The following is a 13,261-nucleotide window of genomic DNA, read 5'->3' on the forward strand; positions in this document are numbered from 1 at the left end:
GGTGCTTTTTATGTGTCACCGGCATGGGAGCTAGTCAGGCGGCAATGGCATTGACCACGCTCAAATGGTGCTTTTTATGTGTCACCGGTACAGGTGCCAGTCAGGCAGCACTGGCATCAGCCATGACTACAATCTCATTTGGCTCAACAGGTCTTCTCGAGCACAACATATTGCCCAATGACTGAAGGGTACTTGTATATGCAAAGGGTATGCATCACTGGAATCGGCCACTGCTATGATCTCACTTGACTTGCCAGGTCTTCTCAATCACAGCATGATAATAATAATAATAATAATATTTTGGCACAAGGCCAGTTATTTCGAGGTGGGTGCTAAGTCGATTACATTAACCCCAGTGCACAACTGGTACTTATTTTATATACTCTGAAAGGATAAAAGACACAGTTGACCATGGCAGAATTTGAACTCAGAACACCAATGAGCATTTTACTTGGTGTACTAACGATTCTGTCAGCTCACTGCCTTTACTTACCTTTTAGTAGTAGTAGTAGTAATAATAATAATAATAATCCTTTCTACTGGAGGCACACGGTCTCAAATTTGCGGGGAGGGGACTAGTCGAATGCATGGACCTCAGTATTTCACTGGTACTTATTTTTAATCGACCGTGAAAGAATGAAAGGCAAAGTCCACGTCGGTGGAATTTGAACTTGGATGGACAAAATACTTCTAAACATTTCACCCAGTGTGCTAAAGATTTGTGCTAGCTCACTGCCTTTCCGATAATAATAATAATCCTTTCTACTAAAGGCACAAAGGCCTGAAATTTGGGGCAAGGGGACTAGCTGATTACATCGACCACCCCCTAGTACTTCACTGGTACTTAATTTATTGACCCTGAAAGGATGAAAGGCAAAGTTGACCTTGGTGGAATTTGAACTCAGAATGTAGTGGAGGTGCAATCACCCAGTCGTTAGGGCAGTGGACTCACGATTGTAGGATCGCAGTTTTGAGGTGGCGAGCTGGCAGAAACGTTAGCACGCTGGGCGAAATGCTTAGTGGTATTTCGTCTGCCTCTATGTTCTGAGTTCAAATTCCACCAAGGTCAACTTTGCCTTTCATCCTTTCGGGGTCGATTAAATAAGTACCAGTTACACACTGGGGTTGATATAATTGACTTAATCCGGTTGTTTGTCCTTGTTTGTCCCCTCTGTGTTTAGCCCCTTGTGGGTAGTAAAGAAATAGGATCGCAGTTTTGATTCCCAGACGGGGCATTGTGAGTGTTTATTCACCGAGAACACCTAAAGCTCCACGAGGCTCCAGTAGGGGCTATTGGCGAACCCTGCTGTACTCTTTCACCACAACTTTCTCTCACTCTTTCTTCCTATTTCTGTTGTACCTGTAATTCAAAGGGCCAGCCTTGTCACACTCTGTGTCAAGCTGAATCTCCCCGAGAACTACCTTAAGGGTACACGTGTCTGTGGAGTGCTCAGCCACTTGCACGTCAATAAATGAGCTGCGACGTCAATGGTGCCAAGCTGTATCGGCCCCTTTGCCTTTCCCTTGGATAACATCGATGGTGTGGAGAGGGGCGGATGGTATACATGGGTGACTGCTGGCCTTCCCTAAACAACCTTGCCCAGACTTGTGCCTTGGAGGGCAACTTTCTAGGTACAATCCCATGGTCATTCATGACCAAAGGGGGTCACAACTGCAGTCCAGTGACCATTAAGCCATAGCTAACCTGCATGTGGGGTACTTGGAGCTACGTGAACATAGCTGATTAAGAGTTTTAAGGGTGTTGGTTTTGGTCAGAATGCGGTGGTGGTAACAGCATACAAGCCACCGAATCTGGGTTAGTTGAACATCTGTGCTCTGAGGTTTTGAAAGAAAGCAAAGTAGAAGAATATAAGATAGACATAGAGGGAGGGGAGGAGGAACGAGGAATGGGAAGTTGGAATGATATTGATTGAAAAGAGAGTAGCTCGTCTTGCCAAATACTTCAAAGGAAGTGAAATAGCTGAGTTAAACACGTGCACACACACACACATTTATATATATATAATATATATACACACACACACACATATCTATATATACATATATATATATATATATGTACATACATATGTATATATATAAATATATATATATACATATGTATATATATATACATATACATGTATATGTAAATATACACACATATATATATACATACATGCATATATATATACATATATATATAAATATATACACACACATACACACATATACATATATATACATACATACATACATATATATAATATATATACATACATATATATATATATATATAATATATATATATATATATATATATATATTAGAGAAATGAGGTACTCAGAAGATTGGATGGTTTATATTTACAGATATTTATTTGTATATTACATTTTTTATTTATATATCATATCACTTAGATCATTAGCGCTTTCTCCCATTCTAGTGGGGTTTTCAAATCAAACTAATATATATATATATATATATATATATACTATATATATATATATATATAATAAAAACCAAAATCAAATGAAGTGAAAAATTGGATGAAAAAATTGGAATCAAAATTTCTTTTTAAGAAAAATACATATTCAAATAAGTAAACCATAATATCATGAATAGCGAAAGCGAAACCGGTCGATATATTAAAAATTATATAAGAACTATGTAATGTGTGTGTATTTTCCTTTTTAAATTTCTTATATATATTACAACTCACCACGTGGGGATAATCAAAATTTCTCCTTTCTGTTACTACTTCGAAACATGTGTCAAAGATTCCACTGATATTATTCAAAAGAATAAATGGTATAAAACAATGGTATAAAAATTCCATATAAACATGACGTTTCTACCTTTATAAACAAGGAGTTACAACCTCTTTGCTTGTGTAATTTTTTGCTTCCCTGGTAACTATTTATTTATTTTTTCCGTGTTAATTGTTAACAAGGCAAAAATACACTCATCTGTGTATATGTGTATATATATATACATATGTATATATATATATATATAGACACACATGCGTATATGTATGTGTGTGTATATATATATATACATGTGTATGTACATGTCTATATATATGTGTGTGTATATATATATTATATATATATATTAGAGAAATGAGGTACTCAGAAGATTGGATGGTTTATATTTACAGATATTTATTTGTATATTACATTTTTTATTTATATATCATATCACTTAGATCATTAGCGCTTTCTCCCATTCTAGTGGGATTTTCAAATCAAACTAATATATATATATATATATATATAAACCAAAATCAAAATGAAATAGAAAAAATTGGATGAAAAAATTGGAATCAAAATTTCTTTTTAAGAAAATACATATTCAAATAAGTAAACCATAATATCATGAATAGCGAAAGCGAAACCGGTCGATATATTAAAAATTATATAAGAACTATGTAATGTGTGTGTATTTTCCTTTTTAAATTCTTATATATATTACAACTCACCACGTGGGGATAATCAAAATTTCTCCTTTCTGTTACTACTTCGAAACATGTGTCAAAGATTCCACTGATATTATTCAAAAGAATAAATGGTATAAAACAATGGTATAAAAATTCCATATAAACATGACGTTTCTACCTTTATAAACAAGGAGTTACAACCTCTTTGCTTGTGTAATTTTTTGCTTCCCTGGTAACTATTTATTTATTTTTTCCGTGTTAATTGTTAACAAGGCAAAAATACACTCATCTGTGTATATGTGTATATATATATATATGTATATATATATATATACAGACACACATGCGTATATGTATGTGTGTGTATATATATATATACATGTGTATGTACATGTCTATATATATGTGTGTATATATATATATATATATATATATATATGTATATATATTCACACACACATGTGTATATATATATATGTATGTATATATATACTAAAGGTGGTTTATTTGAAATTTACGACTGAAAGGCAGAAGTTTAGCCGTCAGTAGATATACAAGTCATAAGATAAGTGGTTTCTCATGGATATGAGTTGTCATGACTCCTATTTCTAGCAATGCTGATGCTAAATATTACCCTCAGTCACTTTAGTGATGTATGTATGTGTGTGTGTGTGTATATATATATATATATATATTATCAGTAGCTCATGTATCTGTAAAAGAAGACCACTCTGAACGGCAATACCCCAACCTTTTCTGCCTTGAGGTACCCTTGTCAAGCCTTTCAGAAATCCATGGTACCCCTATTAGAAAATATTGTCCCCGGGTAATAACATCTGTGTCAGGAAACTGTCTCCTGGAATTGATGATAAAAATTTTTCTTTCTTTCCCCAATGTTGATATAATCAACATAAAATAGACAGCAACACAAAATATAAGATGGCAATAATATTTATTGTTAAAATAGTATCCAAATGTATTTTTGAGTCCAAATGATGAATCATGGTACCACATACGTGTGTATATTTTGCGGCACCCCTTGGTTAATCTCAGCTGGTCATAGAATGACCATTGGTTTCACATATAGAAAGCACTTAGCATTATAGCCGTTGGTGTTTGATGAGTCACCTATAAAGCAGTTTATAAGTGCAAAACCAATGGTTGCTCTATGACTGACCATAACTTTTAACTTCCTAATATATATATGTATGTATATAGATATATATATATATATATATATATATATATATACATAAATTATTAGAGAGTTATCCACCATGTGGATAACTCTAGTGCTAAAAATAGCTCTGAAGCAACCACAGAAGATCTGTTTCCACTAGAATCAACATACATTAACGGAAGGAAAGTGAAATACAACGAATAAAATAGATTGACTCTATACAATTGTTTCATTACTAATGTAATATGTAGTTTTACTTACACTTACATCTATAAATCTTCGTAGAGTTTGTCAGAAATGCAATTAATTAGATCGATTTGAGCGTCAAAACACGAGCGGTCCAACCAATTACATTTTTAGTTATGTCTCAAATTCCGCGCCAAAAGCATGCCTAGACTCCATTGGAAACGTATGCCGCATCAAATAAAATATTAACTGCCGCATAGTTAAATTTATAAAATTATAAATGAGGGTGAAAATTCGATATTAATTTAATAATACCATTAATTTAACACCAAGTGGCTTAGCACAAAAAACTACGGAGAAAATACAAATTTATACATAAATTATTAGAGAGTTATCCACTATGTGGATAACTCTAGTGCTAAAAATATTTATATATATATATATATATATATATGTATATGTACTGTGGCGATTTTTTTTCCTCTGTCTTCCCTTCTCTGGATCTTTCCTTCTCTTATGTTTCCGACAAAGAGCTCCGCTCGAAACGTTAAACCCTCCTTCTTTCCTTCTTTCCTGAGCGTCCAATAATACTATATTTGTTCCACGTCCTCGCGTTGTTGTGTTTTTTTGTACTTTCTTGTTTGGATTAACTATATATGTATATATAGTTCCATTTGAAAAATCCACCAGAATGGATGAAAGCACTAATATATGATATAAGTTATATGATATATAAAAACATGTAATATACAAATAAATATCTATAAATATAAAAACATCTGAATTTCTGAGTACCTCATTTCTTCTAATATAAAATACCTGTACAGCATCTCCAAACTTTCTAATAACACTGTGCCCTTGCGATCCTGTTCTGTTCTGTTATCAATGTTGATAATGGCTGCAGTTTGAAAAATGAATAATAACACACAAAGATAAAGCGGTCATTGTGGATCCCCTCTTGACCCCCGGTTCTCAACTGGTACTTATTTATCAACTCTGAGAGGATGCAAAGCATCGTTGACCTCAGAACACAAAGGGGGACGAAATACCAGCAAGCATTGTGTTCGTAGGAAATGGCAAATGTAGAAATGCATAAAGTTTGAGGATAAGTGGTAGAAGCAGTCGTAAAATACATTCTTTGAAACCATATTTGTCTGACATCAAACTCTGCTTTTCTTCCTCCACTCGTTTCCATCTTAAAATTTATTTACTCTCTGTATCTATTCATATCATAAGCGGAAAGTGTAACTTCTCGAAAGAGCTGTGGGGTCACTCCGAAAAGCTCCATCTGCGACGATTTCATCTCAATCGAAGGAGAGGGGCTTTCTCCGTCCGGGTTGCAGATCCGTGGAATAAGCTGCCGGACAAGATGGTAAAGATGCCGACAACCGCTCGGTTCAAAGTCTCCCTTGACCACAAATGGCCTGAACTCTTTACATGAATACCACCCTGTACATAACTCCATGTCCCCCTACATGGCCTTGCTTTTTGCTTTTTGAGCTAAAAAATTAACTTAACTTAACATGATGGTTCGACTTAAGAGCGTTGGCTGCGGGGTCACTCCGAAAAGTTCTATCTGCGACGATTTCATCTCAATCGAAGGAGAGGGGCTTTCTCCGTCCGGGTTGCGGATCCGTGGAATAAGCTGCCGGACAAGATAGTGAAGATGCCGACGACCGCTGTGTTCAAAGTCTCCCTTGACCTCAAGTGGCCTGAACTCTTTGCATGAACATCACCCTGTACATAACTCCATGTCCCCCTACATGGCCTTGCTTTTTGCTTTTTGAACTAAAAGATTAACTAACTAACTAACTAACATGTCTATCTCTTCACATGTATCTCTCATTTTCTGTCTCTCTGTATTCCACTATTCCAGAGAGAGAGAGAGAGAGAGAGATGGAGGGGAGTGATGGTGATAATGGCTGCAGTCTGAAAACTGAATAACAACACACTTAAGATAAAGCGGTCATTGTGAACCCCCTTCATGAGTTGAACCCACCAATCAAAGTCTCCTGGTCTGAAAGCTGCAGGGCATAGGAGACAATGGAAGTAGTCATTTGATAGAAGGAAGCAAAAAAATAAAATGATCGCAGCTAGAAGCCCTTTTAATTATAACTTTGGTTGATCAGGATTAACTCGGGGCAAAACGGCAACAATGAAATCTTTAAACTTCTGAGAATCTAAATACGGAATTATCAACAACGACGACGACGATTGACTTAAAAAACACTGTTTCCCAAATAAAGAATCCCTTGTACACAACTCTCTGTGTGTGTGTGTGTGTGTTTATACATATACGTGAATATATATAAGTATGTATATATATATATATATAGGTAGCTAGATATACAACTATAATTGGGCACACTGTTTTTTAGATAAAGAATCTCTTATAATCGCATGCACACATACACACATACACATGTACAACTATATATATATGTGTATGTATGATATATATATATATATATATTATATATATATATATATATGCACACACACACATATATATATACATGTGTATATATATATATATATATATATATATATATATATATACACACACACACACAGCCATGTATATATGTATACACATAAAACTATAATTGAAAACACTACCTCTACTAAATAGTCCCTTATATTCACCAAAATATACTTAGCAACTCTAACGGATATCTACCGTTATGGCCTGACAGAATCAAACCCAGTGTCACTCTAATATAAATAAAGTTTGAAATTTTGGCCCAAGGCCACCAATTTCGGGGAGTGGGTAAGTTGATTACATCGACCCCCGGTTCTCAACTGGTATTTATTTATCAACTCTGAAAGGATGCAAAGCATCTTTGACCTCAGAATACAAAGGCGGATGAAATGCCACCAAGCATTTTGTCTGGGGTCCTAAGAATTCTGCCTTAATAACTGCCTAATAATCTTTTCTGTTATAGGCACAAGGCCTGAAATTCTTGGGGAAGGGGGACTAGTTGATTACATCGTCCCCAGTGTTTCACTGGTACTTAATTTATCGACTCCGAAAGGATGAAAGGCAAAGTCGACCTTGGCAGAATTTGAACTCAGAACACAAAAGCTAACGAAATGCTGCTAAGCATTTTGTCTGGCGTGCTAACGATTCTGCCAACTTGCCACCTTGATAACATAAATAATGTGAACTCTAGTTTTTCTGCTGCCCTCATCAAACTCTACCACTAGTCATCAACATCATCATCATCATCATCAACATGGTTTAACGTCCACTTTTCTCTGCTCTCATGGGTCAGGTGGAATTTGTGAAGGCTTGTTTACAATCATTATATGATGTCAAAGCAAGTAAACAATAACCCTCCCATATATATAGATATATAGGTGCTGGTGGCACGTAAAAGCACCCACCACACTCTCAGAGTGGTTGGCATTAGGAAGGGCATCCAGCTGTAGAAACTCTGCCAGATCAGATTGGAGCCTAGCGCAGCCATCTGGTTCGCCAGTCCTCAGTCAAATCGGCCAACCCATGCTAGCATGGAAAATAGACGTTAAACGATGATGATGATGATATACATAGTCACCCCACCCCACTATATGAGGCACATGGATGTTGCACTCACAATCTGGCTATTGCAAGTTTGATTCCTGGAAGTGAATTGTGTTCTTGAGCAAAACGGCCTCATTTTACGTTGCACCAGTCAACCCAGCTGTAAATGAGTAATCCTGCCATGGAATAGGCTTCCAATCAGGGGCAATGTTAGCCTGCTCACCTAGATAGTGTAAAAACGCCCGTGTAGTTTTGCGTAAAAGTGCCTGTTTGGATCTGCATAAAAGTGCTTGTGCAGTGCCACATAAAAGCACCCATCACACTCTGTAAAAGTGGTTGGTGTTAGGAAGGGCATCCAGCCATAGAAAACCATGCCAAATCAGACTGGAACCTGGTGCAGCTCCACAGTTTGCCAGCTCTGGTCAAACCATCCAACCCATGCCTGCATGGACAACAGACATTAAATGATGATGATAACACACACACACTCTCGTGCTCTCACGAGTTCCTCTCAAGTGTTGGGCCTCACAGAGGCAATGACCAAGACCTTTGGCATTATGTTGTGCTTGAGAAGAAGACCCATCAAGCTGAGTAAAATTGCAGTCATTGTAGATACAGGTGTCGCGCAAATTGGCACCCATGCCGGTGGCACATAAAAGCACCCATTACACTCGCAGAGTGGCTGGTATTAGGAAGGGCATCCAGCTGTAGAAAACCATACCAAATTAGATGGGAGTCTGGTGCAGCCTTCCAGAGTGCCTATCCCAGTCAATGCATCCAACCCATGCCAGCATGGACAATGGATGTTAAATGATGATGATATATGTGTGTGTGTGTGTGTGTGTAAATCAGGAACAGCATGCACATGGTCATCTTGATCTGACAGACATAACACCCAAGTCTCACTCACGTCACCCCTTATTGTCAGATGTATGTATATATATACGTATGCATGTACAGTAGAAAACATTGGCCCCTGGGGCCACACAGTGGGACACAGCTTTGAATTCAGTCTGACTGCATGGCTCTTTGGGCAAGTGTTTTCTACTACGACCCTGGGCCCACCAAACTCTTGTGAGGGGATTTAGTAAAGAAAGCAGGTTTCCATGTGTGTGTGTGTGTGTGTGTGTAAGTGAGTCGGTATTTCCTTTGTATTCACTGATTTGTGACCAATGATTTCCTGATGCTGGTGTTTGTTTGCAATTCGCCATGAAATGGTATCTGGGTTGTTTGTGTTGTTCGACTGGGTGGAGCGAGAGTTTATTTCCTTCTTTGGAGAAACAGGCAGAGCTGCTTGCATCAGGCCAAGAAGGGAATCTGGAGACAGGAAAGCTTTGCCCCCCCCCCACCGCCCCCAATGTGCTTTCGTCTGAACCATGCAACCATGGAAAAGTAGATGTTAAGAGGAAAGTTGTGGTGGTGGGGGTTTCCCTGGTTTCTCTGGTGTGTATATTCCATCCTGAACGGCAGTGAGCTGGCAGAAACGTTAGCATGTTGGGCGAAATGCTTAGCGGTATTTTGTCTGCCGCTACGTTCTGAGTTCAAATTCCGCCGAGGTCGACTTTGCCTTTCGTCCTTTTGGGTCGATAAATTAAGTACCAGTTACGCACTGGGGTCGATATAATCGACTTAATCCGTTTGTCTGTCCTTGTTTGTCCCCTCTATGTTTAGCCCCTTGTGGGCAGTAAAGAAATATGTATTGGTGGTGGTGGTGGTGGTGTGTATGTGTGTGCTGGCCAAAACAACACAATGTCTCATGTATGAATAAAAAAGGGACGTTGAGGACAGAAAGGTGTTTAACCATAGGTCGACCAGATCAGGACTGTCTTGGGTGGTGGTGGTGGTGGTGGGGGCAAATAACAACAACATCAATAACAACAAAAACAAACAAAAACAATGAAATCAATAAAATTATGAGGGCAACATTGCAGTTACACCTAACAGAAATAGCAGCTAATTCACCTTCAAATCACAGCCTTGACGGCTGCCTCCATATGATATATCAACATGTCAGTCAGAAATAGTAGTCGAATTTTCCTCAAAGATCATTCAACTGTTTTATGTATGTTTGTACTCTTCACTTGTTTCACTCATTTGACTGCGGCCATGCTGGAGCACCGCCTTTAATCAAGAAAATCGACCCCGGGACTTATTTTTTTGTAAGCCCAGTACTTATTCTATCGGTCTCTTTTTCCGAACCGCTAAGTGACAGGGACGTAAACACACCAGCGTCGGTTGTCAAGCAATGCTAGGGGGACAAACACATACACGCATATATATATATACATATATACGATGCGCTTCTTTCAGTTTCCGTCTACCAAATCCACTCACAAGGCATTGGTCGGCCCAAGGCTATAGCAGAAGACACTTGCCAAGATGCCACACAGTGGGACTGAACCCAGAACCATGCGGTTGGTAAACAAGCTACTTACCACACAGCCACTCCTGCACCTGGCATGAACCAACAAATAATAATAATAATAATGCCAATGATGATGACTATTTGAAATTTTGACACAAGGCCAGCAATTTTAGGGAAGGGACCAGTCGATTACATTGACCCAGGTGTTTCACTGGGACTTATGAAGAAAGGCTGAAGACGCTCGACCTTTATTCTCTAGAAAAACGACGACGCCGTGGTGATCTCATTCTTGCTCACAACATCATAAGCGGAAAGTGTAACCTCTCGAAAGAGCTGTTCTTCACTCCTGCTCCAGAGCGTCGGCAGCGGGGTCACTCCGAAAAGCTCTATCTGTGACGATTTCATCTCCATCGAAGGAGAGGAGCTTTCTCCGTCCGGGTTGCGGATCCGTGGAATAAGCTGCCAGACGAGATAGTGAAGATGCCGACAACCGCTCGGTTCAAAGTCTCCCTTGACCACAAGTGGCCTGAACTCTTTGCATGAACACCCTCCCTGTACATAACTCCATGTCCCCCTACATGGCCTTGCTTTTTGCTTTTTGAGCCAAATTAACTTAACTTAATTTATTGATGAAAGGCAAAGTCCATTTGGTGGAATTTGAACTCAGAACGTAAAGATGGACACAATGCTACTTAGCAATTTGTCCTGTGTTGCTAACAATTCTACCAGTTCTCTGCCATAATAACAACAACAACAATAATAATAATAATAATAATAATAATGAAGTCATGAGTTTCTTTAAATTTATACAATAAAACAATGATTTCCTTTATATAAAAAGGAGGTTTAACCAGCTTTTTCTCATCAGCCTTACTCTCTCTCTCTCTCTCTCTCTTTCTTTTACCTCTTTCTTTCTTTCTTTCCCAATGTTGCATCTGCTTTAGATTAGAGGGGAGGGGCGAAGTGTTTGTGTACAAAAAGAAGTATGTTAGACCGGTGGTGGTGGTGGTGGTGGTGGTGGTGGTGGTGCACGGTGTATGGGATAGAGAAAGGTTTGTTGGGGTGGTGGTGGTGGTGGGGGGTCGGTGGTGGATGCGATGGGGGTGGGGGTGAGTGAGGTAGGGGGGGGGGGTGTCGAAATTAAAAAAAGAAAATGGCTTTGTTAATAAAGTCCCATTTACAAAACTGTTTAAATACTGGTTTCTTGTGCTCTTGCTGCTGATGTGCTTGTTGCTGGTGTTGTTGTTGTTGTTGTTTTGGTGGTGGTGCTGGTGTTGCTATCCCACTTTTTATCTTCTCTCTCTCTCTTTCTCTCTTTCTCTCTCTCTCTCTCTCTCTCTTTCTCTCTCTCTCTCTCTCTCTCTCCATATCTTCTTAACATTTTGGTCTTCCCCCCACATTTGGTTTCCTATGTATGTCTGTCTGTGTGTTGGTGTCCTTGTTTCTCGTTTTTCTCTCTTTCTCTTTCGCCCCCTCTCTCTCTCTTCTCTTTTCCTCTCTCTTTCTTTCTCTTTTCTCTCTCTCTCTCTCGTTCTTTCTATTGCTCTGTCTGTCTCTGTTGTCTACATTCACTTTCTTCTTCTTTTCTTTCCCCTCCCCTCCCTCCCTCTCCCTCTCTCTTTTCCTCTCCCTTTCCCTCTCTCCCTCACACTCTTTATCAAACTTACTCAATGGCCAGATTCATTTCTCTTCACCATTTTCCCTCTCACAATTAACCTACATATATGACAGCATGCGCTCACACACGCACACACGCACACACACACCACACACACACACACACACACACGCACATACACACACACACACGCACACACACACACACACACGCACATACACACACACACGCACATACACACACACATGCACACACACTACTACACACACATACACTACTGTAGACATACACACACATTACTGTACACACATGCATACATACACTATAGCATACACAGAAGCCTACAGACACACATAACCCTACACATGGAACATTGCACACACACACACACACGCACACACACACACACTCCATTACTTACATACACTACAGTGCATGCACATGCGCATCCACACACACTACTACTACACATACACACACACTACTGTACACACATGCATACATACACTATAGCATACACAGAAGCCTACAGACACACATAACCCTACATATGGAACAGTGCATGCACACACACACACACACAAACACCACACACACACACACACACACACACACACACACACACACACAGTACAGTGCACATGCTTGCATGCATGCACAGATACGACACAACACACCCATTATTTCGTGAATCCCATTCCATTTATGCAGTTTGTGCACTTTTAAAAAACACATCTGACCACAAAACATTCACTCACGGCAGGGACATGCCCTCTGGGGTAGGCAAAGTAGGTGATGCTTACCTAGATTAAAACCTGCTAATGTTAATTACTAAGTGTAATGAATAAAAGATTTCCACTCCATTGTGAACGTGACATCCGGTTAAATTTAATTCATAAGTCAGGGGGAAGAAAAAACAAATCATTGCAGACAGAGGCAAATGT

General features: G+C 38.9%; 1 protein-coding gene and 1 long non-coding RNA gene across 2 annotated transcripts in view; one reads left to right on the forward strand and one right to left on the reverse strand.

Annotated features, from left to right (window-relative positions):
* Positions 1 to 13,261, forward strand: part of LOC115224816 (ADP-ribosylation factor 3) — a 44,547-nt gene that overhangs the window by 12,740 nt on the left and 18,546 nt on the right. The gene's annotated exons all lie outside the window — the stretch shown is intronic.
* The window catches only part of LOC118767977, a 15,725-nt gene continuing 9,164 nt past the window's right edge, over positions 6,701 to 13,261 (reverse strand). Inside the window, exon 3 of the long non-coding RNA XR_005003898.1 lies at positions 6,701 to 6,970. This is a non-coding gene — a long non-coding RNA (uncharacterized LOC118767977). The remainder of the gene's footprint in view (positions 6,971 to 13,261) is intronic.

Source organism: Octopus sinensis, linkage group LG26, assembly GCF_006345805.1.
Source record: "Octopus sinensis linkage group LG26, ASM634580v1, whole genome shotgun sequence".
In the NCBI taxonomy this organism is placed as follows: Eukaryota; Metazoa; Mollusca; class Cephalopoda; order Octopoda; family Octopodidae; genus Octopus; species Octopus sinensis.